The sequence below is a fragment of the Triturus cristatus genome, chromosome 2_1 (genome assembly GCF_964204655.1).
Source record: "Triturus cristatus chromosome 2_1, aTriCri1.1, whole genome shotgun sequence".
NCBI lineage: Eukaryota > Metazoa > Chordata > Amphibia > Caudata > Salamandridae > Triturus > Triturus cristatus.
Window position 1 is genome coordinate 159,150,661 of NC_140581.1, and position 27,678 is coordinate 159,178,338.

Here is a 27,678-nt window from a genome sequence, read left to right on the forward strand (position 1 = left end):
TAAAGAATGATGATGGATTCAACTCAGATCTGTGACTGGGGGTGAGTGTCTGAAAAGAGTCTGCGCTACGTCCATCATTTCCTTGTGTTTGCTTTGTTCGCCCTAAGTTGGCAGGGTATGCCCAGACGTGGGTCCCTTGCTCACTTTGCCATTGGATTCAAGCTAGCATGCCTGATGAAGGGTGTTCTAAGACCGCTTATATGATGGAAGTTTGGTACTTTACCATCTTAATATTATGAATAAACAGGGCCATAAAACATTGGCCACAACACAGCGACCACCATATCCCGAGTTTTGGGCTCAAAACAAGTACTGAACATTATATGGACTCACTATAAAAGAATTGCACATATACTTATACAAAATGTACAAAATCAATGTGACCTGAGACTTTTAAATTTAAATTTATATTTGATCGTGACTTGTGTAACATATTATGTAATATCATGTGAACTTGGTATATGGAAGAAAATTCAATTTCAAATATCATTTTTTTCTTTACTTTATTTAAAATCTCTTTTTATCAAGTGATCGGTGGGCTAGGCTCAGCCCTTTAAGAGACACTCTGCACTTTAACTGTGTGACCCAACTGAAGGCTCAAAGCCGAAAAGGGTGGGTCAATTTTCCTATGTGCACTTTGCACTTTGGTGATATATTTAAAAACAAAATAAACTAACCTTGTGAAACCTCTGAACTGTGTTGGTGCCGTCTTCCTAAGCCTATGTCTGCTCATGGCAATGAGGGCAGGTATTGGGAATTGCAAGAATATGCGGGTTTACCCCCGGTCGAAACGCGTCATGCTGCTGTCTTTGGATAATAAAGCACTGCTCCTTTAATGACCTACCGAGTGGTCCGTACCTGATTTTGCAACAGCAGCGTTGTCTCAGGATTGTGGAATATATATATATCTATCTATATATATATATATATATATATATATATATATATATATATATATATATTATGAATAGATATATATATGTGTATATTACCTATTACCTACTGGCAGTCGCCAGTAGGTAGTTATAGTTAGGACCAAGGTTCCATAGGAAGAGCATTTTGTTTTTAGCTTATAACTTTGGCGTTGTTTGATGAATCTTCATGACATTTTCCACACTCATTCTTTATTCATATCAAATTCTATGTGGGACGTTTGGGGGTGATTCATAAAGGGGGGGCAGAGAAAAAAGGGAGGTTCCAAAATGTGTTTTCTCCATGTTAATTTCCATAGGAAACTTTAGACAAGGCTACGTCGAATGGGTGAACAGAATTGCCCCAAATTTGGCAGGGAGAACGGTCTTGGTCTAGAAAGCATGCTTTTGTTTATTTGGTGTAAATCCTTTCAGCAGTTTTGGAGAAATATCGAAATTTACAGATATTGATATTTGGGAATTCTGCCATCTGATTGACTGAGTCGTTACGAGCACGAGCTTGCTGCTTATTGAATGTGAGCGGTGCGAGCGGTTGCAACTAGGAAGTGTTGGCCGCCATTTTGTGATTCCGTTGAAATGAGTAACGGGGAAAAAGGGCAAAAAAAGTAGGAAAGGGGAGGGTAGGAACACTGTAACGTCTGTGGGGTGTTTAGGGTGTGCTATACAGGGAGTGTGAAGCGAAGTATTTAGTCCTACCGATGTGAAAGTGCTGTTTTGCTGAGAGTGAGAGGGTGCTGAGGTGAGGTGCCGGTACACTCAGGGATGAAAGTGTGCGCCTAAACCGTGAGCTGAGTGCTGTAAACTGATGTGCTAAAGTATTTATCCCTACCGGTGTGAAAGACTGTTTTGCCGAGAGTGAGATGGTGCTGAGGTGAGGTGCCGGTACACTCGGGGATGAAAGTATGAGCAAAATCGTGAGCTGCGTGGTGTAAACTGATGTGGTCTGGGTGCTGTAGCATACTGGCCACTGTAGGATAGCTGTGCAGGTGGTGTTGGTATGCGTTTAGAGTATAGCGGGAGTGGGAAGCAAACTACTCACTAGTACTGGTCTGAAGACTCGGGGATGAAACCGCGAGCGTAAGCCGTGAGCTGATTGCTGTAAAGTGATGTGTGTGGGCGCTGTAGCATACTGGCCTCTTTAGCATATCTGTGCAAGTAGTGTTAGTATGCGTTTATAAGATACAGGGAGTGGGAAGGGAACTACTCACCTCTACTTTCTGAAGACTCGAATGCAGTGTTTTAGGAAGCAGGAATAAAGAAATAATCGTAATGAATATAATGCAGAATGTTGCGATGCCACAGAAGAGCAATGGTGAAATCAGGTGTGTCTAAGAAAGTGGGTGTGTGTAATAGGAAGGAGGAATAAAGAAATAATTGTGAAGAATATAATGCAGAATGTTGCAATGCTACAGAAGAGAAATGGTCAAATAAGGTGTGTCTAAGAAAGTGGCTGTGTGTAATAAAGCGATGGAGTCTGAAAGTTATATAAAGAGTGTCTTTATTTAAGTGCCATAAATAGATCCACTGGTGCAAGAGGTAAGGCATTCAGTTGAGGCAAATTCCAACCGCTTCTGCTGTATTCAAACGTAAGCTCCTCCATCAGTGAATTCCACATTACATGTTACAGTTCCATGTGACATAAACAATAACTATTACACTTGAATGACTCGAAATTCTATAATGAAAATAAAGGTAGGATACAATTAGCACATGTATCCTTTAAGAAAAGGAACAAAAAAAATATTTGCAAAGTGTAATCATCAAACTTACTGGAGGTACCTCGTGGGCTAGTTGGACCCCAGGGACCCTCAGGATTCAAGGAGACTTAATCCGCCTACTTAAAACACGCCACGGGGCGCCTCTGCACAGTGGTAAAGGGAGGGGGCGAGGCGAGAGGTGACCTGTGCAAACACACCCTGTGGCATGTTTGAAGTTGGGGAATTAAGTCCCCTTGAATCCTGAGGGCCCTTGGGGGGCAACTAGCCCACCAGGTGCTTCCAGTAAGAGCAATTGTGCTGCGTTGCAAAGAGGTAGTCCAGGCCGTGCCGCTTTTTACACCTCTCTGCAACGCAGCTCTGAGGCGCTTACTGGAGGTACCTAGTGGGCTAGTTTGACCCTAGGGACCCTCAGGATTCAAGGGGACTAAATCTCCCAACTTAAAACGGACACAGGTCGTGTTTACACAGTGGGGAAGGGAGGGGACGGGGCCTGAGGTGACGTATGCAAACACGCACCGTGACGCGTTTAAAGTTGGGAAAATAATTACCCTTCAATCCTGAGGGCCCCTGGGGGCTAACTAGCCCACCAGGTGCTTCCAGTAAGCGCCACTGCGCTGCGTTGCAGAGGGTGGTCCAGGCCGTGCCCCTTTTTTCACCTCTCTGCAATGCAGCTCTGTGCGCTTACTGGAGGTACCTAGTGGGCTAGTTGGACCCTAGGTATCCTCACTATTCAAGGGGACTTATTCTCACAACTTAAAACGGCCACAGGGCGCGTTTACACGGTGGTGAAGGGAGGGGATGGGGCCTGAGGTGACGTGTGCAAACATGCCCTGTGGAGCTTTTTAAGTTGTGGAAATAATTCACCTTCAATCCTGAGGGCCCCTGGGGGCCAACTTTTCCACCAGGTGACTCCAGTAAGCGCCACTGCGCTGAGTTGCAGAGAGGTGTTCCTTTTTACACCTCTCTGCAACGCAGCTCTGTTGCGCTAACTGGAGATACCTGGGTGACCAGTTGGACCCAAGGGTCACTCAGGATTCAAGGGGACTTTATCCCCCAAATTAAAAAGGCCAGAGGGCGTGTTTGCACACGTCAGCTCAGCCCCCACCTCCCTTAACCAGTGTGCAAATGCGCCCTGTTGCACATTTTAAGAGGTAGTTTTAATCCCGTGCCCTATTATGTACTAGGGTCTCACAGAGGAGGCCATGGTAATCACAGGGGTACCCCAACGCATAGTGTATGTAGGTGTTTTAACTGTATTCTAAGTGTCTTTTAACATAGCACTGGCTCTAGGACTGATTAGTCAGAGCCAGTTACCACCAGTGACCATCTGAATTATTTTTGAAAACTGCACCAAAACCCAAACACTTATAAATTCACCCAGGCACTCTCCTTGCAGTACTCTAATCATTCAGTCAGTACCCAAGTACTCATGCAGTGAGCCAGGCCTTAGCATATGGACTGCTTCAAACCCCTATCCACTGTGCATGCGGTTCCCTAACTAACCAACACACTTATAGTTCTTCACTTATACATTCACCATACACTACTAATGCATTCTATCAGTCAATTAAGCTATACACATACATTCAAACAAACTTTCACACATTAACATACAAATATAGTTCTTTCTTTAACCAGAGAAGTTAGTTCTGAGAAGAACTTTTTTTTTCTTTTATATTTTTTTTGTATTTTTATGAATGATTTTGTTATTTTTTTGTTTTTTTTAAAAAAAAATGAAAAAAGAACGAAAAAAACAGGAAACTTCAGGAATTAGCAGCCATTCCCAACAAACGAAAAAACAAACGAAAGTCTAACAACTATGATTTCGTTGCGCCGCACACACTGCTTCAACAGACTGCTCTCCATAGGATATTAGTTTGTTGAACTTTACGCAGTGCTTCATGTTATCTGAGATGTCATCAGTGATGTCATCAGTGATGTCACTGACCATGTCATGAGTGATGTAATATGTGAGATCATCAGCAGTGGATTGCGGGCGCGCGAGTTATAGTTAGCAGAACTAACTATAACAGAGGAATTTCAATGGTTTTGTACGAGTGAAATGTCCAGCTAACTATAACAGCCCTGAAACCTATGGTTTGTTCTGTGAATTTATAAGGTTTTTTAAATGCTAATTCCTAACTTTGCCATGTCTGAATCCTATGGATTTTTTTCAGTGTGTTTATATATATATATATATTATATATATATATATATATATATATATATATATATATATATATATATATATATATATATATATATATATATATATATATATATATATATATATATTACCTACTGGCGGTCGCCAGTAGGTAGTTATAGTTAGGACCCTGTTTCCATAGGAAATCCGCAACATTCTATTTTGAATAACTTTGGCGCCGGTCGACGAATCCTCGCGAATTTCTCAAAATAGGTGGGGCGCTACGCTCCGCTCCTACCCTGAAAGTCTCGGGGGGATTCGTCAAGCGGGGGCTGAGATAAAAGGGGGGTCCCAAAACACGTTTTTCCCATGCATTTTTCCATAGGACCTTTAGACAGGGCTACAGCCCGAACGGCTGAACAGAATTACTAGAAATTTGGCAGAGAGGTAGTCCTCAGGTCAAGGAAGTGCCTTTTGTAGGTTTGGTGTAAATCTGTTCAGTAGATTCTGAGAAAATAGCCTTTAAATCAATATATATATCTGAGCCAGCTTACGGTACGCTTACCGTAAGCTTACCGTACGCGTACGGTGGCGTGCGCGAGCGCGATTCTGATTGGCTGTTACATCTAAGTAAACATTAGAATCGGTCGAAACCAGGAAGCGGCGGCCGCCATTTTCTCTCTCGCACTCTGAGGGGGGGGCTGTAAACAAAGGCAAAAAACATATAAAGGGGCTGTTTAGACAGCGCCCATGCACATAGCCATGTTAGTTGAGTCCTCAAAGATCCCCCAAGGCCAAAAACGGTAAATTTTTATTTTTTGAAAATTTCGCCGATTACGCTTACCGTACGCGTACGGTGCGCTTACGCTAAAAATTTAAAAAAAAAAAAAAAAACACTCTCTGTGCATGGCATATTATTGTCATCACTTACAAATTAAATTTAACAGATTACCTATCACAAGGAAGCGCATAATATGTCCTCCATGTGCGCACGGTGCGTAACGTGGGCACGCGGTGCGCGTAGCCCACCTTGCGTGCCCACCTTGCGTGTACGGCACTAACTGCGTAAAGTGGGCGCGCGGTGCGCGAAGCGCACCGCGTGCTCACTGTGCGCGCACGGTGCGCGAAGCGCACCGTGCGCGCACGGAACGAACTGCGTTAAGTGGGCGTGCACGCCACGAATGGCGTAAAGTAACTTAGCATTTAAAAAACCGTACAAATTCACTGAAAAAACCATAGGTTTCACACACGTTATAGTTAGGAATTAGCATTTAAAAAACCTTGCTAATTCAATGAAAAAACCATAGGTTTCACACATGTTATAGTTAGCTGGAAATTTTACTGATAAAAAACCAATGAAATTCCCCCGTTATAGTTACTGTAGGCAACTATAACTCACACGACCGCAATCCTCTGCTGATGACATATGTGTCTTTATGAAAAAAAAATATTTGTAATATATGTATAGCTAAAATTTAATGGAAGAAGACATGGGCAAATAAGTGTCTAAATACAGTATTAGCATCAGCAGAGGATTGCGGTCGCGTGAGTTATAGTTGCCTACAGTTACTATAACGGGGGAATTTCATTGGTTTTTTATCAGTAAAATTTCCAGCTAACTATAACATGTGTGAAACCTATGGTTTTTTCATTGAATTAGCAAGGTTTTTTAAATGCTAATTCCTAACTATAACGTGTGTGAAACCTATGGTTTTTTCAGTGAATATATATATATGTATATATAGCTGGACACCCTAAGTACATCAGTGGGTTTGGCCAGATATGTTTAGTGCCAAAATATCGAGTACAAGATATCTACTTACAAAAATATCGAGTCAAAATATCGATTTTAAAAATATCGACCCTCGATACTTATAATAAACATTACAGAAATATCAGGGGGAAAATATTGTTTTCACTAATATAGTTGTCTAAAATATTGAGTTTTAAATATATATTATTCCAACCTTTGAAGTGACTTCTTAGATATGAAATATTGAAATATTATATCAACAGCAGTCATGACAATCAGGTCATGTCACAATGAGAGGCATTTAGCGATAAAATAGTAATGCCTGATGTCTTTCTTTTAAATTACACACTTGTAATTTTATAGTATGTTTTCTATGTTGATTGTACCATGTGACCTTGCACTAGCACTTTAAAAATGAATGTCTTCCGTGTAAGCGCTGTCATGTGATCAAGGCAGAGGAGCTGCCGAAACGCGTCATGGTGGAGAGTGGCTTGTAAATAAAATCAATCAAGCACCTATTTGGGTCCTATCTCGCTTTGTTCCAGCGGAGCGGTATGGAGTTATAGAGCGAGCGTTCTTTGATATTTTCACCGGCTTTGACTTTCCCCGGTGTTCTGGACCCCCTCCCTTTGAGTTGGCTCCGTGGACGGCAAAGTTACAAGCTTCTGGGTCAGCTGACCATCCCCGAGGCTTCGAGGAGGACGGTAACCCGGAAGCAATCGTAGTGAGTCCGGTAGCGGAAACACGGAGCCCCCTGTGGAACAACAAGCGGTTGGAAGTTTGCCTGATACGAGCGGGACAGCGCCGAGCCGGAGATCTCGAGTGGATCACAATCCAGCGAGGAGGTGACGGCGTTTTGTGCTGCCAACGAAGCAGGTACGGAACCGCGTTGTGATTAAGCACAGGTGGGGAGGTGTGCACCCGGGGAACTTGCTCCTGACCAAAATCCTAAGAGGGCAGGTTCCATTACGGGTCACATTATAGGATTACTCATTACAAGCACACTATGTCCACCGCAGCGCTACGCAGCAGAGAATCGGCTGCAGAAGGGATGTTTTCAGACGCACCCTCTACATCACAGTCCCAAATATTCAGGGGGACTAATAAGGAAACAATCCATGAACAAGGAATAAAAGAAAAATATCGCATACTGGAGAAGCTTATGTGGCAAGAACAATCAAAATGGTGGGAATCAAAATCCCTGCAGGGATATTTGGATGTGGGCAGAATACCGAGGGGTTTGCGCATCATGATAGCCCCTAGCTATGATACCCCAAACCCCCTAATGATGGCCGAGTGGGCGGAAATCAACTTGGAATCATCAAGGAAATTGGTCCAAGTACTGGTAAAATATGCTATCATAGACCGCGAGGCATTACAACTCAAAATAGACGCCCTGGAATCAGAAATAAAAGCATTAGGGGATCCTCAACAAACCAAATTACACGAGGAAATGGTTAACAGACTGGCTAAAGAGGAAGATAAAATCAAACAACGCAAAGATTTCAAGTTCCAAAGGGACAAGGATGACTATGCGAGTGGACAGATCTTCACTTTCTCACGTAAATTTGATGTATACAGATCAAAGGCGGCAGGCCAACATGGACAATTGCACAAAACCGCCCCAGCATCCAATATCCAAGATGAAACAGCTTCAGATCTAAGCTCAGCTGTGGAGAGCGAATCAGAAGCTGAAGGAAGACCAGACCGAACACATTTAAATGCCATCAAACCTACCTTGGGGGAGGAACTCGACTACATGAGAAGAAGCAGACGGGAAACATTGAGGCCACGCAACCAACCGGCAAAAAACGACGAACATCGTCTAGAAGACAAAGGAGAAAAGCAAGGAAACGCAACTTACAATAAGCATCCGAACAGGGGGAGAGGACGACGGGGAGGATGGAGAAAAAGGCAGTAAACAATCCTCCTTCGACGACATCGACGGCCAAAATAATAATCAACTTGGCTAATATCAATCTGACCCAGGCCGAAAAACAGTTACTGTCCTTAGGATTATCATACTGTCCTCAGTCTGACTTTGATTATCCAACAACTCGCGTAGATGTTTACAAATTTATCTGTAAGCTGAAACTCAAAAAGTTCCATGAATTAAAATCACGGTCCAGAGATGAAAGTACGGATACGGTGAATAACACAAGTGACACCTGTGAACTACTAGTTGCAGACTTAGAGGCCCTGAGAAACCTACAAGAATTGACGAATGAATCAGACATATCTACAAATAGATCAAGTCAAAGCCTGCCTTCCGAACCCTGTACCAAAGATCAATCGTTGGAAATCAATGTGAATACGAAACCGACTACTCCTTTTAAGGCGAAGTCTAAATTTATGCCCATCATGCCGCGTGATTCCATCGATGTCTTCAATGAACAGGTCATGGCACAAATTAAGAAACTTAACATCAATATCAATAAACAAAAAAGGAAAGTAACTAATCATGAAAGACAATACAACCAATTGATGAAAAAATTAAACAAAGAAAACAAAATAGTCATCAGAAACTCCGATAAAGGGGGAAACATTGTACTATGGCCAATGAATGAATATATGGAAGAAGCCTACTTGCAACTTAACAACGTGCAATGTTACCATAGAAGTACTGTACTAAAGTATAAAGCCATGATAAATCAATTCCATTCCAAATTATTGGCCTGGAAGAGTGTGGGACTTTTGAGTATGGAGGAGTTCAAATACTTAAAAACAGAACATCCAAAAACTCCATCTATGTACTTTATTCCTAAAGTTCATAAAAACATTCACAAGCCCCCCGGAAGACCAATAATAGCTGCCATCAATGGACCATTAGAGCACATGTCACGCTATATTGATTTTTTTCTCCAAGAACATGTGAAAAAATTGAAATCATTTGTGCAGGACACTGGGGATTTCATCAGGAAAATTGACAAAATCCAATGGCAAGAAGGATATTTTCTCCTGGCCTTAGATGTATCCTCACTATATACGTGTATTAAGAACCAGGATGGTCTAAGGGCAGTTGATTATTTTTTGGCAAATAGACCATTATACTATGCACAGCATAACAAGTTAATAATGGACATGTTGGGTTTCTGCCTTGAGAATAATTTCTTTATGTTCAAACATCAGATGTTCCAGCAAATTCAAGGTGTGGCTATGGGGGCCAGCTTCTCCCCCAGCTACGCTTGTCTATTCATGGGCTGGTGGGAGGAGCTGGTCCTCATGAAAACGTATGAGGAGACATACAAAGAGAATATCGTATGCTGGTTACGCTATATAGATGACCTATTCATTATATGGCAGGGAACCCAGGACAAAGCCATTGAATTTGTCAAATCGTTAAATATCAATGATGTAAACTTACAGTTCACTTCCAATATAAGTAACACAAGTATAACCTTCCTAGATGTTCAGGTCAACATAGCGAATAATAGCATGAACACTTCACTGCATCGTAAGGAAACGGCAGGCAACACTCTGTTACATGCTTCGAGTGCACATCCTCCGCACTTGATATATAGCATTCCATATGGGGAAATGCTTCGAATCCGCAGAATATGTAGTGAGGAAGAGGACTGTAACAACAAACAGCAAGAATGCAGACAGTGATTCCTTGATAGGGGTTATACAAATGCATCCATCCAAAGTGCGATTGACAAATCAAAAAGGCTTCTGAGACATGAGCTTATAAAAAATGTGACAAAGAGAAAGGATAAGGGAGAGACTCTAGTTGAGCCTACTAGACTTATCCTTACATATTCCAAGCAGGAACAACAGATAAGAACTATAATAAGAAGGAATTGGCCAATAGTTCATGATGACCCAATAATTGGTACACTTTTGCCCAAACAACCTGCCATTACATACAGAAGAGCGGCCACAATGGCAAAAACTCTAGTTAAGAAAAACCCTGAGGAAAGTAAGAAAGGGGGTTGGCTGGTGGCCAGGAAAGGTTTTTTCAAATGCTCTGTCTGTAAAGCTTGTAACTATGCTTCAAACAGAACTACTTACCAGACAGCGTTCAATGGCACGACACGAGAAATCAAACATCACTTGACTTGTCGTACTGACTTTGCAATATATGTGTTACAGTGCTCCTGTAACTTATTGTATATAGGTAGCACCATGTTACAAGTTCATAAGCGCATATTGCAGCACATTAGAGCCATTACCAATAGCGACCCAACCTATCCTGTAGCAAGGCATTTCAAGATACAACATGACAATAATTTAAAACATCTTCAGTACTATGTCATTGATACAATACCTCCACTCGACAGAGGGGGTGATCGGGAACAAAAACTTAGGCGCCTTGAAACACGCTACATTTTAGAGCTAGACACCAAGCATCCAGGAGGTCTTAATACTAGCGAGGATCTGTACACATACCTTGACTAGATATACTTTTATCAGCTGTAAAATGGCATTTTTTTCCTTTCCTTCCTCTCCTAATTATTGCCAGAGATAAATGGAATTCAATTGGATGATGGTATGGTATGTTAGGATTGTATATTTATGTGGAAGAATATTTTAATATTGTATATTCTAACATCTAAGTACAATGATTCTTCTTTTAACATGTTTTATATTGTATGCTTGACACATCTTACTATCATTTTATGAATCGTAACTCTCCTTTCAGCAAAAATGTTCACTTGTCCTATGATTCAAGACCTTTTAATGAATTTATCTTTGCACAGACAATAATGATATGTTACAATGTTGGTATTTTACCTACTTTGTTAGGGGAGGTTTTTATAAACACTATATGTGGGTGTTTTAAGAATCTATTTATTTATATTTATATTTATATATTTATATATTTATGTATTTAATATATTTTATACAAGAATCTATGAAGGTCTGTTAGAGCTAGGAACGTCCAGCAATTATCTAAGCCCCCACAACACATATATTGTCTGTCCATGAGGTAATAGTTGACATTATAATTGAGCATATGGCATATAGGTGACTTCGGTCGGCGATATTTTTTTAGAACTTATAGCTCAGACATTTATAGTCTGTGACACTAGATAGCATCCTTGTTGTTATTACATTTGCACATACTGGGAGGTTATATATTAACAACCAATCCCTTTGCACACTTTTTTATTACCTTTTATGCACTTACACTTTATTGAAATTTCAACACCGGTTCTCTTGCTAATTTCTTAAATTTTCTTTTTTAAATATTTAATGGATACACGGGTATAATCACTTTTTATCACATAGGTCCTATGCAAAACAATTAGTCAACAAATGGAAAACATAAAGGTTTTTGGCATTTAGGCCATTATTCCAACCTTTGAAGTGACTTCTTAGATATGAAATATTGAAATATTATATCAACAGCAGTCATGACAATCAGGTCATGTCACAATGAGAGGCATTTAGCGATAAAATAGTAATGCCTGATGTCTTTCTTTTAAAGTACACACTTGTAATTTTATAGTATGTTTTCTATGTTGATTGTACCATGTGACCTTGCACTAGCACTTTAAAAATGAATGTCTTCCGTGTAAGCGCTGTCATGTGATCAAGGCAGAGGAGCTGCCGAAACGCGTCATGGTGGAGAGTGGCTTGTAAATAAAATCAATCAAGCACCTATTTGGGTCCTATCTCGCTTTGTTCCAGCGGGGAGCGGTATGGAGTTATAGAGCGAGCGTTCTTTGATATATATATTACCTACTGGCGGTCGCCAGTAGGTAGTTATAGTTAGGACCACGTTTCCATAGGAAAACCTCAACATTCTATTTTGAATAACTTTGGCGCCGGTCGACGAATCCTCGCGAATTTCTCAAAATAGGTGGGGCGCTACGCTCCGCTCCTACCCTGAAAGTCTCGGGGGGATTCGTCAAGCGGGGGCTGAGATAAAAGGGGGGTCCCAAAACGCGTTTTTCCCATGCATTTTTCCATAGGACCTTTAGAACGAGCTACAGCCCGAACGGCTGAACAGAATTACTAGAAATTTGGCAGAGAGGTAGTCCCTAGGTCAAGGAAGTGCCTTTTGTAGGTTTGGTGTAAATCTGTTCAGTAGATTCTGAGAAAATAGCCTTTAAATCAATATATATATCTGAGCCCGCTTACGGTACGCTTACCGTACGCTTACCGTACGCTTACCGTAAGCTTACGGTGGCGTGCGCGAGCGCGATTCTGATTGGCTCTTAGATCTTAGTAAACATTCGAATCGGCCGAAACCAGGAAGCGGCGTCCGCCATTTTGTCTCTCGCACTGAGTGTTGTTTATCAAACATGATGGCCAAAAACATGTTACGGGGCTGTTTTGACAACTCCCTCCCACATAGTCATGTTGAGGGAGTCCCCAAACATCCCCCAAGAGCAAAAACGGTTTTATTTTTTTTTCGGCAATTTCGCGGGGTACGCTTACCGTACGCTTACCGTACGCTTACCGTAAGCTTACCGTACGCTTACGGTAAAAAAATAAAAATAAAAAAAACACTATCCACACTTACCCCACCCCCTGTGCTTTTGGTGGCCGCAGGCCACCAAATGTGCAGGGCTTATTAATAGAGAAAAAAAACGTAATTTTGGCAACATGAAATTATAAAATCGAAATAAAAAAAACACTATCCACATTGACCTCACCCCCTGTGCTTTTGGTGGCCGAAGGCCACCAAATGTACAGGGCTTATTAAAGTTGATAAAAACCGTGCACGGAACGAACTGCGTTAAGTGGGCGCGCACGCCACAAATGGCGTAAAGTAACTTAGCATTTAAAAAACCGTACAAATTCACTGAAAAAACCATAGGTTTCACACACGTTATAGTTAGGAAATAGCATTTAAAAAAACCTTGCTAATTCACTGAAAAAACCATAGGTTTCACACATGTTATAGTTAGCTGGACATTTTACTGATAAAAAACCAATGAAATTCCCCCGTTATAGTTACTGTAGGCAACTATAACTCACGCGACCGTAATCCTCTGCTGATGACATATGTGTCTTTATGAAAAAAAAATATTTGTAATATATGTATAGCTAAAATTTAATGGAAGAAGATATGGGCAAATAAGTGTCTAAATACAGTATTAGCATCAGGAGAGGATTACGGTCGCGTGAGTTATAGTTGCCTACAGTAACTATAACGGGGGAATTTCATTGGTTTTTTATCAGTAAAATGTCCAGCTAACTATAACATGTGTGAAACCTATGGTTTTTTCAGTGAATATATATATATATATATATATATATATATATATATATATATATATATATATATATATATTCACTGAAAAATACAAAGGTTTCAGGGGCGTTATAGTTAGGAATTGGCATTTAAAAACCCTTGGAAATTCACTGAAAAAAACATAGGTTTCAGGGGTGTTATAGTTAGCTGGACATTTCCCTCGTACAAAACCCTAGAAATTCCCCTGTTATAGTTAGTTCAGCTAACTATAACTCGCGCCCCTGCAATGCACTGCTGATGACGTCACATATTACATCACTCATGACATGGTCAGTGACATCACTGATGACATCACTGATGACATATGAAATGACATCACTGATGACATCACTGATGACGTCATCCAGTGACTGTGTTTTTCTGAAAAGTTTAAATATGTTTCATATATTTATAGTGAAAGGCCTGTGGAAGAATGAGTGGGTGTACAAGTGTGTGAATGGATGATTTTCTAAGTGCGTAACTGATTCTATAAGTGAGTCATTAAATGTATCTTACTGCAGACTAGTGACTAAACTGTGTGAAGGTCTGTATGTGTCTGTCTGTTGGTGTGTAAGTGGCTGCATGGTTTTGTGAATAGCTATATGAGTGTCTATATGGGTTATTGATTGGTTGTCTGAGTATCTGTATGGGTTCCTGAGTGTTTGTGTGGGTAGGGTGTGTGTGACTCTATGCATAGATGTGTGAGTGGGTGATTCTATGGGTGCATGGTTTTAAGAGTGCATCTGTGATGGACTGTATGGTTGGGTGAGTGTATGTATGGGTGTGTTAGGGATTGAATGTATATCTCAGTTGTACATGTGTCAGTAACTACATATGTGAAAGGCAGTATATATACGTGTAAGAGTATATAAGTGGGTATATGTGAGAGTTTGTGATTGTGAGAGTGGCTGTATGGATGATTGTGTGCTTGTATCAATGATTGTATAAGAGCATAAGAATGTGGTACTATTTTTATGAGTAAGTGAACTTGAGTGTGTATAACTGCATAGGTGAGTAAATGAGAGTGTGATTAATTATTTGCATGGCTGACTAGGTGTGAGAGTACCTCTATGGATGATTGGTGGTGTGTGAGTGTCTATGTAGGTGTATAGATGCATATGATAGTCTTGTACGGAGTGACTGTAAGTATGAGTGACTGTACAAGTGAGTGAGTGGAGGTGTATGTAGACCTAAGAGTTAATGAGTGGGTATGTAGTTATTGGTATTGGAGTATCTAGGGTTTACAGAATGGACGTCTGAAATTTTGAGTTGGTGTATCAACGGTTAAATTAGGGTGGGAGAAGATGCAGTAATTTATCACATGGATGATGTCATCAGTGATGTCATCAGTGATGTCATTTGAGATATCATCAGTGATGTCATCAGTGATGTCACTGACCATGTCATGAGTGATGTAATATGTGACATCATCAGCAGTGCATTGCGGGGGCGCGAGTTATAGTTAGCTGAACTAACTATAACAGGGGAATTTCTAGGGTTTTGTACGAGGGAAATGTCCAGCTAACTATAACACCCCTGAAACCTATGGTTTTTTCAGTGAATTTCTAAGGTTTTTTAAATGCCAATTCCTAACTATAACGCCCCCGAAACCTTTGGTTTTTTCAGTGAATTTCAAAGGTTTTTTAAATGCCAATTCCTAACTATAACGTGCATGAAACCTATGGTTTTTTCAGTGAATTTCAAAGGTTTTTTAAATGCTAATTCCTATCTATAACTTATCTCTGAAGATATCATGTTTAATGATTTTGATTGGATTTGTATATTTTTCAAATTCAGTGTGTCAATTTCATTCATTACTTTTTCTTAAAAATACTTTTTTATCACCATTTTTTAAACTTCTTTTTTCAATTAATTCTTTTAAAAATTAAAGAAATTTAATTTGAACTTAATGGGTTTTTCAAACATATATGTTCAAAACTTTATTTTATATATATTTTTTCACTGTTTTTGGATCCGCGCACCCTACGCGCTCCGTTCTCGATCCCTATGCGATAGCATCCGCGCATGGTATGCGTTGGGTATGTGTTTAGTGTGCGATTGCAATGCGACTGGTACGCGACTCCCAGCCTATACGCGACACGTTCGATGTACGTAATGTGACGTTTATGCGCTTCCGCGATGCGTCATCTGCGTCTATGACGCGGTAGGTACGCGGATCCCGCGAAATATTTAACATTTAGAAAAACAGATATATATGTATTTCATATGAATATTAATTGAAGACAAACTCTAAACTAGTCTTAAAACTAATATATTTTTACATCTAATTCTATAATTTTTTTTATTTCAATTTCGCGGATGCGCGCCGGGTGCGTGCTGCGTGAGCGCAGGGTGCGCGGATCCCATGTGACCTGCAAAAAAAGAGATTTGATTGGTTCATTACACTTCCTCTTCTAACTATTGAAAGACCCCACCCGTTTTAATCATTCTTCTTTGACCTTCTTTAGAGCACCATCTCTTTGGAGAGAAGAAGATTTTTTAGACTAAGTTTACACTTAGCTCTTACTTTTTTCAACCAAAAATGGCTTCAGGGCAGCAGGCATCACCTGCATCACCTCATACTTCTGAGAATGAATTTTTGGCGGAGGCACCACCCAAAGAATGTTTTTCTTCAGTGGTGTGGAAATTTTTTACTTTTCCCGAGGGGCAGAATAAGACCAATACCACCTTGGTCACGTGCAAGATTTGCAAAAGAGTCCTATCGCGAGGGGATCCTAACAAGAAATACTCGTGCGGCACGGCAAGTATGATGAAGCACATGAGGACCCTTCATCCAAACAATCTTGCACGAGAAGAGTGCCGACGGATGAGAAACACTCCTGCTCCTGCGCCATCCACCTCATCGCAGCCGAGCACATCAAGAGTGCATCCATCAGCCCAAACCTTGGACATCCGTCCTCAAATTAAATTTTTAAAAGTGCTCTGCACTAAGTGCAATGCGACTTTGTGCTATGGTGAGCACTCGATCGATCTGATCTGCCGCCGGCATGAAAGTCACATTTGCTAGTTTTATTAATTTTTTTTTTATTGTTCCCTGAAGTTCATTGTTTGGTTTCTCCTGTTTTGTTTTTTGCTTTTTTTTTGTAGAAAAACCCCCAAAATTTAAAAATTGTTCAGAAAACTCCAAACAAAATATAAAAGAATAAAGAAGAAAAAATAAAGTTCTTGTAAGAACTAACTTTCCTGGTTTAAAAAAAGAACTAAATTTCTTTGTTAGTGTGTGAAAGTTTAGATGGATGTATGTGTAGTACGTAATTGACTGAATGAATGCATTAGTAGCGTATGGTGAATGTATAAGTGCAGAACTATGAGGAAGTGCTGCAGCATCACATAGTAACCTCTTTAACTGCAGTGTGCTGTAGTACTTCCGAAGCACAGGGATGCAACATATGTACCTAAACATGTTGCAAATCTATGCTTCTCTCTGCACGGCTGCTTAAACTGCAGCCATATGGTGACACAGGCACCCTTGCACCATAGTGCAAGGATATTTGTGTCATGTGCTGTTTGTTTTTGTGCAGGAAGACACACCTTCCTGCACAAAAACAATCAGAAAACGCATTTTTCTCCTTCAATGTATGCTGAACATTTTAGCATCCATTGAAGATATAAAAATGTGGAGAAATTAAAACAATTCTCTTTGTTGTGCTTTCCTACACCAATTTTTGAATGGTGCACCATTCACACACATATCGAGATTCATGATTTCTGATAAATCTAGACATGTGTCTTGTTCTATGAGTATTCAGTGTAATCATGCACAACAACACTTATAGAACACCCTTTCAATGCAAAGTGGTGTGTATGATGAGGTTGTATTTACATGGGGTATAAAAAGTGCACAGAGTGCCTTTTCCTCTCTTTGTAAATATGAAAGTGTCTTGCGCAATAACTATGTTACAAAAAGTGACATATTTCCGGTTTCAAAATTCCTTGCAAATGATAGAAGGTAAGCACAGAGTTTTGTCTCCAAAGATGTTCAAAGAAGAATGATTGAAATGATTGCGGTCCTTCAATAGGTACAATGGGAAATATTATGAACCCCTCAAATCTCTTTTTTTGCAGGTCACATGATATCTGACTATGGTCAGATTTGAAAACTGCATACGTATAAACAGGGTGTTTTTAGAAACATGTTTCAACTTTGTAGCTTCTTGCAGACCTCGTCATTCTGCATATTGAGACTTACTTAAACTTACCTTCACAATAATAGGAATAAAAAATGGTATACATTTTTTTCATATATTCATTGCAATCTAAATTCATATAAATTGCTTGTTTTAAAATGTGGATCTGTGAAAGAAAAGAAAAAAAAATTATAACATGTAATAATACATTTTTATAACACAGCATAATTTCCACAAAGTAATTTGTTTGCCTTTTTCGCTGTTCTCAGAATATATTGAATTTCACTAAAAATAGTGATTTCAATGGCATCACTTAACAGCGGGAAAAAAAAAACAATCAGAAAGATTGTTAAAAAAACAACAACATACTATTCTCAGTAAAATACCAGAAAATACAAATCACACATATATGAAATTCTTACAGATTACAACATTTTATAACTTTAAATTATAAAAACTGTAAATGTTGCCGCATTAAAATAATCACCGAATAAAGGACCACCAAAAAGTCCATAATTCAAAAATATACCTTTCCTTGAGGCCAAATGGTATTTTTACACTTCTTCTTTCTGTAAATTGTCCAATGGTAGTCCTATTAAATTATAATAATAAATTCCTTAGAGGGTGAATTATCTTCCTAAAACTTTGGCTTTAAAAATATTAGGTAGGAATTTGGTAATTCACTAGGCAAACGTTGTTTCAAAACCAACTGGGCATCATTACAAAGTGTCCAGCCTTTGTCATATTTTAGATAGGCAGTGTAATGTCCAGAGGTGGTGGAAGGACCATCATGGAAAATTATTGCAATTGCTACAAAAGTCCTTCCTGATATTGATAGTTGTGCTGCTACAAATTGTTTTATTAAAGTATCCAATTTTCTTCCGTCAGCTGTACAACGTTGCATCATTAAAATGATATATTTTCCATATTTTGTTAAGAATAATGTGGACAACATTTCTGATTTACATTGGCTACACTCCATGTTTTGAATTGCACCTTTCACTAATTTATTGAAAGACACTGATTTACAGTCTGGTAATGTTAAATACATAAATCTCTCAGTGTCTACATTGGTGCTACATGTTTACATGCAATTTTCACAATGATGTTCCCATTTGTAAGAAAGGCCAAAAATATTTTCTATTTCTACACCTTCATTTTCAAAAATGGTAAGCATATACATTAAAAATTCCTGAGCATCTTGTTGGATATTTTGTGTAAATTGTGTAGAACCAGAACACACATCCAAAAGACTACGAACATCTGAAACAGATTGTATTTTACTTCTATCTGTTGTCAATTTTTCATAAACAGAATGCAACAGAGAACAAAATCTTTTTTGCCGATTCTCCATAATTTGTTCTTGCAAACCTTCAAGATAAAAAATAACATTGACCACTACATTATGTGGTAAATATTTCATTACCGGTACTATTTTTTATGCGGTAAAGTCTAGTAAGAATAACTCAGTAAATATAAGAGGCAGAATCCGTGGTATTAGAGGTTCTAAAAGGCTTTATTCCTCTACAAAGGAATTACAGTTCGAACTGTAGGCTTCAAATTCCATCACCACGAAGGTTCAGGAAGGGAAGGCAATACATTATTGACAAGTAATGATATTTATATGAAAAGTATTACATTAAGACAGATGCAAGAGGCGTAACAACTGATAGTACAGATAATGATACACATACGTAATGAAAAAAGGCGTTAACATAGGCGTAACTAAAAACGTCACTAAACATGATGTCACAAGTGGGTGGATCCATGAGAGAATCCTGCAATGTCAGCAGAAATACTTGGCAGAGATGCGCGCGCAGCCGCATGACGTGTGATTGACGTGCAACTAGAGGGTGAAGGGGACTTGACATTTAGCTCTACATGTGGAGACAGAAGTCTGAGGGGTCATGTCAACCTAATCCCAAATCATATCTAACATCTTATGTTTAAAGAACTGTATTATCCAAAAGGAAAGGTCTCTCGGACGGAATCTATTCTATACTGACTGTTAGTGCGTGTACAAGCGTCTAAGTGTCTACATGAGATGCGAGGGGACAGGAATCTTCCATGGTAACAGGGGCTATGAATTACTTGCATGAGGACAGTGAGGCCCGGCCCTTTGCACGGTAGCTGGAAGAATGTTTACCTAAACTACTAGACAGGAATGCATCGGATGAGGAGCGGAGCAGATAATCTTGAAGGTGAAATACAGTTTTTGGCAGGCAACAGGCTGGATCAGGCACCGTTAGCCGCGCAGGGAGTAGGACAAAGTTCATGGATACAGATGCAGGTTCGGACTGGAGCTTTCAGAGGCAGAAGGCAGGAAAAGGCTTGATGGCAGAATTCAGGGCCTACTCGCCTGAATCTGTAAAATGTGGAAAGTGAACCACATAAAGTCGGTGGCCTTTCATACTTAGGAATGGAATATCTGACCCATTCATGGCGAATCTGAAAGAGGACATGTTGACGGTGGACGCACATGTATTTGCGTCTTCATAACTGGAACTGGAGGGAACATACATGTACTTATAGCATGCACATGGAGCCGTTGGGGTCTACGATAGGGGACATAACTGATCACAAAATTCATATTTCCTCATTCCCTCCTTGTCCCCTACGGACCCTCAGGAGATATCGATCTTCATCAATCCATCGATCTGTTCATATAGCATCATTTGTTCTTCTTTCTTCTTCCGGGATCTTGAACGAAAACTTGGATGCGGGATACACGATGTGGCACACAGACCACAAATCGCTGGCCCACATTGTAGACATAAGCAGCAACTGAATAGTATGAGAAAGCCAATACCTAGGAAGGATAGGATCCTCCATCCCCAGGCTGATAACACGCTCCAGAACCAACCGGACCAAGTCCAGTTGCCTGGACTCTGGTGTATCTGGCTTATAATTTTATGAAGGCGAGTTATGGCTTTATATACTGACGGCGAGTTTTCTGGTATGAAAACACAGCAACTTGATCCGATGACCCTACAAGCTCCGCCCCTATCGGCCAGGATGACGTCAAGGACAAGACGATTTTGAAGCACAACAATCCGCATAGCAGACTGCTCTTCTGTTAAATTTCCTAAGGCGGAAGTAGTCTCGTTCACTACTGCTTCAAGGGTTCTAGTTAATCTTCGTATCAGCTTACTATTAGTGACTGTACCTATATAGGGAAAGAAACCTTTATTGAAATCTGTGTATTGCTCCCATGCCGTTTCAGTGTAATCGACAATCGGGAGATCTCTCTGCTGTCTATTGTGTACTAAATGGGTATTTCTGTGATAATCAGGAGGGGCTAGGAAAACAGGTGGCAGAAGGAATGCTATGTAACAGGTACCATCCCAATCTAGGGGTAGACGTATATATGCGGTCTGGCCACATATGAAGTAGGAATGACGGGAAGCTCTAAATGTAGACTTGCCTTGATCACTGAATTTTATTACAGTGGTGCATTTACTATGGCCCATGTGTATGGAACCATTCTTTCTTACACATAATTCCCCTTTAACTGGGAATACTGATATAACGGATAAGATTGGCGTAGCTTCGGATTCAACATTCAGAATCAGGAGATTAAGTGTAAAATTACCTAATCCATATACTTCATTTTCTAGATCAGTTCCTGTTCTTTTGGGAAGTCCCTCCTTGTTAGGGTAGCAGACTTTAAGCAAAACTAGGTTCAGGTTTCCCCATACCCAGTTGTCTTGATAAACTACGGGATTTGAATCTAGGGAATTAATCAAACTAAACCATGCTCCACAGGAGCCATTGTGTGTGAACGGATACGGAAAGAGGGGCAAAACTCCCTTATAGTTCTGATAGGGAGGGAGTCGGCCACATATCCAACAATTGGTAGCATTGCTGGTCTGATGGGAATGATGTAACATACTAATGAAAGTGTTGTTGCGCAGCGCAAATCTATAAGACAACTCATGCGGAGGTAATTCGCTAAAAGAATGTTCTGCGGTAACATTGTAAGCATGCTTAGAAATAGGGTAATACATATGTAACAATACACTAGAAATGATGATCAAAAGACATAGAAAAAACAAAATTAATAATGTAACTGTGCAGTGACTACGAAGCGATTTACAGTACGCGTGTTTTTTAAGCTTTATCTGTCTATTTCTCTCTCTATTTCGGTCTAGAGGATACATGTCAGAGACAAATTCAACCGATTCACCTAGGAGAGGACTTAAACAATCAAATTGTCTGACTTGCTAGACCTTAATTTCAGTTTATAGAGTTCATTTTTTGTCGGTTCAACCAAGGGGAGCTTTGAGTCTGTCTGTGAGGGAATGCAGGGCTGAGTGGTCACATCGGACGGTAGTCCATAAAATTTCTTGATATGACTCGAGTGTAACCACCCTTTACGTCCCTCAACCTTCACGGCTGTCCTTGTTGTCAGCAAGACGAGTTTGGGTGACTTCCACCTGGGCTCCAGCTGGGTCTTTCGGTCGAAGTTCCTCACAAGAACCAGATCACCTGGAACCACGTCATGGGGCTTCACCTCAGTGTTATCGGGAAAAGCTGCAGCTACCTGTGAACGACAAGATTGTAGTGCAGACATCAAGGAAGCCAGGTAATCTGTCAGCATATTACAGTCAACATCAGTGATTTTACGAAGTATAGGCGTCCCCCACATATTTGGTGGTCTACCGAAGATCACCTCGTACGGGGATAGCCCTGTTCGAGAATGTGCTACCATTCTCATGTAAAAGAGCGCAACTGGTAAGGCTACTATCCAATCGACACCTTTTTCTCTACATATTTTGGACAATCTGATTTTCAGAGTTTGATTATGACGTTCCACAAGACCTGCTGCCTCGGGATGTCGAACACAGTGGAATTTTCATTGGTAACCTAACAGAAGTGAAACGTGTTTCATTAGTTCGGATGAGAATGGCTGGCCGTTATCTGAGTATACAACACGTGGTAAACCGAATCGTGAGAAGAATTCTCGAACTAGCTGTTTGGCAGTAGTCGGGGCAGTGTAATCTGAAACCGGGTAGGCTTCTGTCCAACGGGAAAGAGCACAGACAACTACGAGAACATATTTGAATCCTCGACATCGTTCCATCTGGATATAATCCATCTGGAGGACTTCAAAAGCATGATCGGGAGGTTGAAATCCACCCTGCTCTACGGGGATGCTTTTACCTGGATTATACTGACAACATATCATACAGGTACGTACTTTCTGTTTGGCTGCTGCTCGCAAGTGTTTGTTGAACCAAATGTGTTGAATACTGTCTAGCATAGCTTTTTCTCCTAGGTGCGCTGGACTATGTATTGTGTTAATGATGACTTGAACCATGGAGTCGGGAAGAAACCATATAGATTTTTCCTTCGTCATCCATCCTTGATCCGTTTGGATCCCTCCTAATTCAGTCCATTTCTTTATTTCTTCTGATGTAGCATGTGTCTGTATGTCAATTACATCAAGGGCGGGATCCTTAACTGTCATGCAATGTGTTGGTGTCAGAACTATTGTCTTTGTCGTGTCAGTTGTATGGGTCTGATTCTGAGCAGTCTGTTTAGCTGTTCTGTCAGCTAGATCATTAACCTGAGAAATTATATCGGTAACTTTTGTATGGGCTTTGCATTTCATAATCGATATTGCAATAGGTAGATGAATTGCGTCTAATAGGGCTTGAATGAGGGGTCCGTGTTGGATGTGGGCACCGTGAGAAGTTAAATAACCTCTCTCTCGCCACAGCACGCCGAAGTCATGGACGACTCCGAATGCATAACGTGAATCTGTGTATATGTTGACTTTCTTATTTTTGGCTTGTATACAGGCTTGTGTCAGAGCGATGAGCTCTGCTGCTTGAGCTGACAAAGTGTTAATACAATTTGTTTCAATGACTCCAGTGTCTGTTGTGACTGCGTAAGCGGCCACTAACTCTCCTGTACTTGTTCTCATACATGAACCATCTACATACAATGTCAGGTCTGGATCTGATAAAGGGATGTCTGTCAAGTCTTGTCTGGGTTTCGTCGTGATGGTGATGACTTCAATACAATCATGTGCTAATGGATCTGTTCCGTTTACTGGCAAAAGTGTGGCAGGATTTAACGTATTACAACGTCTGATTTCTATATGTGGCTGAAACAATGTTAATTCATAACCGGTGAGTCTTGCTATAGTCAAGTGTTGTGTTTGTGTGCGGTTCAAGAGAACCTCTACTGCGTGTGGTACTTGTACTGTCAATTGGTGTCCTAACACTATGGCATCGCTTTGTCGGATTGCTAAAGCTGTTGCTGCCACCGATTTCAGGCACGCAGGAAGAGCCTGAGCTACTGGATCTAATGTACTAGAGAAATAAGCACATGGTTTGTGTGATCCTGCTTGTTCCTGAGTGAGTACTGACAAGGCAGTACCTTCGCGTTCTGTAACAAAGAGTGTAAACTGTTTACTGTAACATGGTGTTGCTAAAACAGGTGCTTGACATAAAGCTTTCTTTAAGCTTTCAAAGGCATGTGTATGTTCTTGAGTCCAAGGGAGGACAGTCGATGTGGCTGCCTCCTGTGTTGTCAACTGGATGAGTGGTTTTGCTAGAAATGCATATTGAGGGATCCACTGCCTACAGTATGAAGTGAGACCTATAAAAGCCCGCACCTCCTTTTGTGTCTTGGGTGGTGGCATGTTAGCGATTAACTGGATGCGGTCGGGTGTAAGCTGTCTTCCCTCCTTGGACAGCGAGTGCCCAAGGCAAACAACTTGCTGGACACAGAATTGCAGCTTAGAAGGGGACACCTTGTGCCCCTTGTCGGCCAGAAATCTTAAAACCGTCAGTGACGCTTTTTCACATTCAGGTTCGCTTCGGGCGGTGATCAGCAGATCATCGACATATTGAAGCAAGGCAGTGTTAATTGGCATGTGGATACTGTCAAGTTCTCGTTTCAGTGCTTGGCTATAGATGCTGGGGCTTTCTGTAAATCCTTGAGGTGCGCGTGTGAATTTAAAACTTCGTCCATTCAAACTGAATCCGAACAAATATTGACTTTCCGGATCTATTGGGACGCTAAAGAAAGCATTCTTGAGATCAATTACAGTGAAGAACGTTGCTTCTGAGTCAATAGCTGTTAGTAATGAAGAGATATCTGGGACCACAGGGTATTGTGGTACAATACATTTATTTAATTCAGGCAGATCAATAACCAATCGATATACTGGTGATGCTTTTGGATCCGTTCTTTTAAGAATCGGAATTATCGGGGAATTACATACATTGGAGTCGGTTTCTACAACCACTCCTTGTGCAATGAGCTCGTCAATGATTTGCAGCAAAGCCACAACAGCATCTGGTGGTAACTTGTATTGTCGCATTCGTGGTAGTACCACTCCTGTTTTTAGTGTGACTCGATATGGTGTAATGTTCATGCAACCAACATCAGTTGGGCCTTGTGCCCATAGATGTGTAGGTAAATTCTGCAGCCGGTGATCCATGTCTCTGGACACGTAGTGACCTTTGAAATCACGTAAAAATAATCGTACTCCTTCCGGAGAACAACATATTATAGCTCCTAGAGCTTTCAATGTTTTTATACCTAACAAGTTTTCTGGACATGATTTAGTAAGTAATAAATCTGTAGTACGTGTTAATGGACCAACCGTAAGTGGAAGGGGTTGCGTTACTTCATTAATGATAGGCTTTCCTGAGAATCCAAGGGAAATATTCTATGAGCCTGAGAGGGGTGCCCCTGGAATTTCACTGCGTCGTATAGTTGTTCTGCTTGCCCCTGTGTCAAGTAAAAACTTTCTGTCTTCCCCTAATAGTTCACTATGTACATAAGGTCCCTCTTGATCTACAGGAACCTCGATAAGGGGTAAGCCAACTTCCCTCTCTAGGCTATTTCATGTGTATCGCTGATAATCGGGATAGTCATTTTGTGCATACTGGTACATCTGTTGCGTTGTTGCTTGTGTGGCAGCAATAGGCTGCGCTTGTGGTGGTGCTACGGTCTGTTGTGGAGCTGGCTGTTGCGGAGCTGGCTGTTGCGGAGCTGGCCTAGATTGTGCATGCTGAGGGATTTGTTGTTGATTCTGATCCTGTCTAGGTGGACGTGGTCTTTCCTGGGTTCTACCTGTGGCAATATTATGTTTCAAGACTGGACAATCGTGTATATAATGACCTTGTTGTTTACAATAGTTGCATGTCCCTTTCGTCGGACCTGTGGAATCACCCTTTTTATGACCATCAGCTGGAACTGACTGAGCAACAAGCATTTTCATTTTCGTATCTTTCATACGTCTTTGTTCATGTTCTTGTTCTTCTCTAATTCTATTGTGGTGATATTGTAACATCTGTAACATCTGTGACGGGGTGTTACCTTGCCAGGTACTCTCAAATTTCAATACTCTATTCTTAACTTGCGGCAGGGAATTTTCAACTAATTTTGTCACAAATAGATGTGGATATGACTCGCTACTTGCTTTTATGCCACTATTGATACCAAAACATTTTTCAAATCGGGAATAGAAATCACTAGTGTCTTCATCTTGCTTTTGTTTACAGGCTGAGATTGCACCCCAGTCCTCCTTTTTCGTAGTTAATAAACGTGGCAGTACCTGTACTAGTAATCCTGGTAGTGCTGTAGTCTTTTCCCCAAGCCCTGATCCTGCAGCTCGGGCCTTTTCTTCGTTTTCTAATGCTGTCCAGTCTATCTTTTGGTCTCCCACCTCCCATTCCTTTTCTTTGAGTTTCTCGTAAACACCGGCAGGCATTAACACTTTCAATATTTTCATAATGTCGGGGTAGGTATACTCTCCCATGAGTAACATGTCCTTTATCTCACGGTGGAAACCTGCTGGATCCTTGTCATGGCTGGGTACTACTTTCTTCATTTCTAATAATTCAATTTTAGTTATAGGCGTGTACACAAACACGCGTGTAAAGTTATTATCTTCACCTCTGATTGGGTGTACTTCGCGTAACGGATTCTGTCTATCTATGTGATACATTTTTCTTCCCATAGTGGGATTTGGAACGTGTTCTGGGTATGCGGAAACTATATTGTGGTTTCGAAATTCTAGAATTTCTTTAATCAAATCAGTACCTGAACCTCTCCATTTATTCGTGAGTAATTCGGTCAATATGTCAGGTAAGGGTCCAGGATCGGAGTGTTGACTTTTATATAATATAAGGAGGTGTTGAATCATGTATATACTAGCTAAACGCTGTTCGTATGGGGTAAGATTCAGAAATGTGTGTGCTAGTGCATCTTCACTGTATTTGTCGGGACAGTCAGCCCATTGTACTGCTGACCTGGCCAATTCTTGTTCATCCATGGAATCGAGCATATGGTACCCCCTTCGATCTCGGAGTAATTTATCAGCGGCTTGGAATAGGTGTTCAGGGGACCTTGTATTTAACATAGGGGTTTGAAAATGTCTGTTACATTCTGGACGTATCGGACGTATCGGATCATTAAAGCCTCTAGTATTATTATGGGGTCTTCCTCTACCTACGTAAGCTATCGTATCTAATTGTTCTGGTTCTTGCTCCTCCTCTCCCTCTGATTCAATTCTGTCTGCTTCTCATCTTTCTTTATGTATTCGTTCTATTTCCTTGCGGATCTTTCGATACATGGCGATTATACACGCCTGTCTATCATGTTTCTCGTCTGCTATGTTCTGACCCCATTTGGCAAGTTTTTGCATGGTATCATGATCTGCCTCAGGCCTGTCTTGGTTCCCGATCACGCAGTTTATGAAAAAACGTAGTAGTTGTCTTTGTACATCCACTTTCTGGTATTCCATAGCTTCGTTAATACTTTCTGGGCCTC